At 36.8% G+C, this 6,545-nt stretch overlaps 1 pseudogene; it reads right to left on the reverse strand.

Moving 5' to 3' along the window:
- Positions 1-2,595: 2,595 nt before the first annotated feature.
- On the reverse strand, positions 2,596-3,885 carry LOC111536494 (annotated as a pseudogene).
- Positions 3,886-6,545: the final 2,660 nt, after the last annotated feature.

Genomic DNA, 6,545 nt, shown 5'->3' on the forward strand with positions numbered 1-6,545 from the left:
GTTGGCCATTCTAGATCTTTTGCCTCTCTATATAAACTTTAGAATCAGTTTGTCAATATCCACAAAATAACTTGCTCTGGTTTGCTTTGCTTTTAAAATTTTCAATTATGAAACTTGAGCCCGAGAAATGCAATGAGCGGTAGAGGTATATCTAAGTAATTCTACTCAACCTGCTTAATTTTAGTTAATTTGGATAGTCAAAGACTCCCACTATTGTTTCTCCTGTTTTTTTTTTCTAAATAAACAATAAACATCGAGAGACATGCCTTAATAGCAAATGACGATACGCACCAGAATAACTAAAAATTTCTCAAGTATTTATTTTATTTCAATATTGATGATTGCCTTAAAGCAAACGCACAATCTGCCTTGGAAACATATAACACAGACACATCATCAAGCCTGGTCACTTGATGGAAGCAGAAGTGACATTTACTTTTTCTATGTATATTTTAACTGTTTTATTTCCATTCACTTACAGAAAGGGAACCATTATTCATTTTCTGTGATCAGAATATAATTGGGTTTTCACCCTTACATGATTCAGTATTGTTGTGAAGTTGTTCTGTTCATGAATCCTTCACAGAAGAATGCATCTCAGTCTGTGTATGTGCAATTCTTTTTTTTTTTTTTAACAACAATGTGTTTTATTTTAAAGCAAGTCTATAAAAGTAGAAATCACACAAAAATATGGATTACTCTGACATGTTGGCAAAGTAGGTTATAGTTGGACTTCAGTTTGGGAGTTCTGTATGTTTGAGGGCATCCAGAAGTCTGAGTCTGTGACCAGTCCTTGTCACTAATCTGTAAACAATAATTTCAAGTAGAATTTAGCATTTTTTAACTACTAAGAAATTGAAGCATAATCATTTCCTGTGTAACACTACTTAGGTCTGAGCAGATAAGGGCATTTCATACTATTGTTCCTAACATTAAATTTTTTTGATTCTAAAAAACAATTAATAGGGATGATGAGTTTTGGCTTTTTTTGTTGCATTTTGAACATACGAGGAGTTCATCAATTTAAACTAATTTTTTTTGTTACTTTTAAAAAGCAGAATATAATCTTTTTACTTCTATGTACCAGTTTTAAAAAAATCACTGATGCTATCAAACTGTTCAGTACCTGAATCTTAACTCTTACATAGGTGAAAGTAGTGCTTACTACTGAAACTGCATGGAACATATACCTTCTTCTAGTGTTTTTTGTTTTTGTTTTTGTTTTTTTTTGACAGAGTCTGGCTCTGTTACCCAGGCTGGAGTGTAGTGGTGCAATCTGGGCTCACCACAACCTCTGCCCTCTGGGTTCAAGCAATTTTCCTGCCTCAGTCTCCCTAGTAGCTGGGATTACAGGTGTGCAGTACCGTGACTGGCTCATTTTTGTAATTTTAGTAGAGACGGGGTTTTGCCATGTTGGCCAGGCTGGTCTCGAACTTCTGACCTCAAGTGATCTGCCTGCCTCAGCCTCCCAAAGTGCTAGAATTACAGGCATGAACCACCGTGCCCAGACTTCTGGTGTTTATTTTCAGTTGAAGGGAACATGCAATTCCTCTTAGGGTATTTTAGGCCCCATTACCCCATAAAATGAATAGTTTTGAATAATTATTATGAGAGACCATTAAAAAAAGACAATTTAAAATACTTGATTCCAAATTAATACACAAGTAACCTCAAGAAACTCAGTGCTAAAGGAAAACAGAAAGCAACTTCAGTTCAGAATTCTTCCATCAAACTTTTCAAGAATACAGACCGGGTTAATGCTACCTTTCTAAAACAAAGCAAGTCATTTTAAAAGCTAAAGAACCCATGTTAATACAATTTGATTATAAAGTTAGAAAACCAGAGTTATATTTCCTCACCTAATTTAGAATTCTGAAAACATAGTACCTTAGTGAATTTTAAAGGATACTTCAAATTAACCTGTCATAGAAAATTGTCTCTTGAGCTTTCAAATCCTATACTAATTCTATACCCCTTGTTGTTTATTTATTTATTTATTTTTATGTTTTATGGTGAATTACCTGGGGCGATTTGTTTCTTTAACCTAATTTCAAATCTAAAGGCAAAATTAAAATGCATTTTTCCTATTTCCAGAATAATTGCCTCAAATGCTGCTATCCTATGATTCTCTTTCTGTTCAGCTCACCATAAAATAGCATACTGTTCTTCCAAACTGTCTTATAAGGCACTAGTATAAAATTAAATAGATAAAAGTTACCATATAGGCTATGAAGATTGTTTGCTGGTGGTAATTTTTAAGCTTGATTCTGAATAGACTTAATAAGAAGGGCACTTGAAAGACGTGGCTCAAATTTTTCTCTTTAAGGTGTCTTGAAATTATAGGCTCACTCTCCCCAAATTTCAAAAGGTAAAGCCTTTCAAAAAGGCTTTACCTTATGGGCAAAGCAGTGATAGAAGCTTTAGAGTCATTTCAGAAAAGCACATTGTTTTCCGTCTTAAATCGTTCCTTAATACTCGTGGAATGAAGGCAAAGAGAAAACCAAGAATAAAATTAGCCAAGCACTCAGCAATTGGGCTTCCTGACTATTTTCCCTGTTCCAAAGAAAAGGGAGACACCATCCTGCAATAAATACTTCATAGACAACTGGACTTTTGCAATGTCAGTCAGCATTTGATGCCCCATATCTCCTAATTCTTTTTGTTGCCAATAGTTGGCCTGGCAGTAGTAGTTAAATTGGAGCAATTAATCTGTACATTGAGGAAGGGCTTCCTTTAACAGTTGAAGGGCGCTGTCTGGCAGGATTCCAAAGACTTGTAGTGTTTTTAGAGTGGGAATTGCTTCAAGTTCAAGTAAAGTTTTGAGTATATCATAGCACCAACTGAGTGATATGTACTGGAGGTAGTTGAGCTGGAGAATATCTGAAAGCAGTCATTCTTTAGCTTTACCATGACATTATCACTTAAGTTTAGGTGGATATCTAGACCCTCATTGGGACATCTTCTAATTAAAGTAGAGACATTGCATTTCAGGAGATTCTTTCGGCAGCCGCTGAGATTCAGCTGGGTGATGCTCTCTGACAAATGCGCAGCAACCACTTGTACGTGCTTTTTCAGTGAAGTCATATCACCAGCAGAGGTTTAGCTCATCCAGTCTGGAACAGCTGGATTAAGAGAATCCAGAACACCCAGAAAAGTTTAGTTGCACTAAATTTGAGTTCTGTGCAAGATTATTGATAATGGGATCTGAAAGCCATAGGTCTTCCAGAAAACTTAGATTCTGCAACTTGAAGCCCTGAGACAGAATGCCATGGAGGGCAGACACATCTATAACTGAGTTCAACACATCCCTCTGCTGTATATGCAGAGGGCTGAAATCTTCAACCAATGGTTGGTCATAAATGATTATTGGCAGTGGAAGGCAACCAACTCAGACGAATCACATCCGCGTGAAGATTTTTACCTGTGAGGTATAAAGTCTGCCATAGAGACTCAACAGACGCTAGGATAATAACACCTCTTAAAACATGGAAGGCCATTAGCAGCTCAGTGAGGCACAGACAGGAAAAGATCCCCAAGAGCAGCTCATCTGGAAAGGAGTCCCATGAAACACCTGGAAAGTTCTCTCCATTTAGTTTAGGCCTGTGAATGATCACAGTCTTTATCATTCCTTTTGCTCTTCAATCATTTCCTTGGGTGGCTGTGTGATTGGCCCAGTTTTTAGAGCAGTTCCTTGGGGATATTCTCACTGTCTGCCTCTTCCTTCTCCAGGGCAGAGACCCCGATGCCTGCCAGTAGTTCAGAAGTCTTGCTCGAATCCTAACCCTACATGAAGCTGGTGGTAACATTGCTACTCTGGTCTGGAATCTCTTGAAGGTGCTTCTTGTGCACAGCATCTGCAGGTTTGGGAGTTTTAAGTACATGCATTAATTGCACAGCTGCCTGTCTCCTGGATTCCTGCTTTGGTGCACGGCAGCCCCTAGCTTGCTTAGAAACCCAGCAGCTAGATCTATGAACTCTAGCAACATTTCAAGTGTGATGGGCACTCCCTTTTTTTGTTTTTTAAGGTCCACTTTTCCTTTCTGGAATTAAAATTATTTACTTTTTTAAGTGTATAAATGTATAAGGTACAAATGTAATTGTGTTACATACATAAATTGGTGAAGTCAGGGCTTTTAGGTTAGCCATCACCAAATAATGTACATTGTACTCATTAAGTAATCTCTCATTATCCACCCCTCTCACACCCCACTCACTCTTCAGAGTCTCCATTTGTTTATTATTCCACACTCTATCCATGTGTACACATTATTTAGCTCCTACTTATAAGAGCATGTGATATTTATCTTTCTGTGTCTGACTTGTTTCACTTAAGATAATGGACAGGTCTGTCCACATTGCTGCAAATGACATGATTTCATTCTTTTTTTATGACTGAATAGTACTCCATTTTGTATATATGCCACATTTTCTTTATCCAGTCTTCTGTTGGTGAACACTCAGGTTGATTCCATATCATTGCTATTGTGAATAGTGCTGTGATGAACATATGTGTACAGGAATCTTTTTGATATAATGATTTATTTTCCTTTGGATACTCAGTAGTGGGATTGCTACGAATTGCTATATCTATTTTTAGTTCTTTTAGAAATCTCTGTACTGTGTTTTCATAGAGGTTGTACTACTTTACATTCCAACCAACAATATGTGAGTTCCCTTTTCTTCACATCCTTGGCAACATGTTATTTTTTATCTTTTTCATAATAGTCATTCTGACTGGTGTAAGTTGATATCTCATTGTGCTTTAAATTTGCATTTCTCTGATGATTAATCATGTTGAGCGTTTTTTCATATGCCTATTGGCCAGTTATATGTATTCTTTGAAAAATGTCTATTCATATCCTTTTCCCACTTTTTAAGGGATTATTTTTTATTGTTGAGTTGTTTGAGTTTCTTGTAAATTCTGGATATTAATCCCCTGTCAGACGCATAGTTTCAAATATTTTCTCCCAGAATGACTAAATTAAAAAAAAAAAAAAACTTTCCAAATTAAGTGTTGATTGGGATGTTATATTAGTCATTATATTATTTTCTAGTAAGACAGAACCAATAAAATATATATACATACATATACATGTATCTACATATTATATATATACATATTATTGTCTCTATACAGAGAAATATACATACATGCATTTTATTGTCTCTATATATCTATATATAGAGAGAAATATATATAGATATATATAGAGAGAGACAGAGAGATTGAGAGAGACAGACAGATATGAGTGGGGATTTATTAGTTAAATCAGCTTACAGGATTATGGAAGCTGAGAAGCCCCATGATAGGCCATCCACAAACTGAAGACCCTCGGATGCTGGTAGCATGGCTGAGTCCAAGTCTGAAGACATGAGAACTCAGGCGTAAGTCTTGTAGTTCAAAGGCCAAAGAGCTTGGAGTTCTCATGTCCAAGGACAGGAGAAGAAGAGAGTGTATTCCAGATCCAGGAGAGAGAGAGAGAGACCAATTTGTTTTTCCTCTCTTTTTGTTCTATCCAAGTGATATGGTTTGGCTGTGTCACCACCAAAATCTCATCTTGAATTGTAGTTCCCATAATCCCCACATGTCATGGGAGGGACCTGGTGGGAGATAATTTAATCATGGGACAGTTACCCTCATGCTATTCTTGTGATAGTGACTGAGTTCTCACGACATCTGATGGTTTTATAAGGAACTTTCCCCCTTTTGCTCAGCACTTCTCCTTGCTGCCGCCACATGAGGAAGGATGTGTTTGCTTCCACTTTCACCATGATTGTAAGTTTCCTGAGGCCTCCCCAGCCATGCTGAACTGTGAGTCAGTTAAACCTCTTTCCTTTACAGATTACCCAGTCTCGGGTATGTCTTTATTAGCAGCATGAGAATGGACTAATATACTAGGCCTCCAGCCCATTGGATGGTGCCTGCCCACATTGAAGGCAGATCTTTCCCATTTAGTGCATGTAGACTCACACCAATCTCTTCTAGAAACAGCCTCACAGGCTCACTCCAAAATAATGCTTTACCAGTTCTCTAGATATTCCTTAATTCAATCAAGTTAACACCTAAAATCAACCATCACAGATTTAAAGTAACTGGAATTCTTACACAATGCTGGTGGAAGTGTAAACGGGTAAAACCACTTTGGAAAACTACCTGTCTGTTTTGATTAAATCTAAACATATGCTAAATAATTACGACCCAGTAATTCCAAATTTCACAAAATGAGTACATATATTCACCAAGAAACTTGGGTGTCTCAGAAGCATTATACCAGAGCCGGAAAAAATGAAATATTTATTTACACAGAACAGATACATAAACTGAGGTATATTCAGACAACTTGAATACTTAGCTATGAAAATGAACAAACTACTACCACAGGCAACAACATGGATGAATCTCACAAACACCATGTTAAGTAAAAGCTGTTGGACATATACGGCTACATACTCTTTTTACATTTATATAAAGTTCAGAACCACAAAACTTATCTATGATAAATAGTGAAAACCTTGGGAAAGGAGGGGGAATAATGAGTTGGAAG

This window comes from Piliocolobus tephrosceles, chromosome 12 (assembly GCF_002776525.5).
Source record: "Piliocolobus tephrosceles isolate RC106 chromosome 12, ASM277652v3, whole genome shotgun sequence".
Taxonomy (NCBI): domain Eukaryota; kingdom Metazoa; phylum Chordata; class Mammalia; order Primates; family Cercopithecidae; genus Piliocolobus; species Piliocolobus tephrosceles.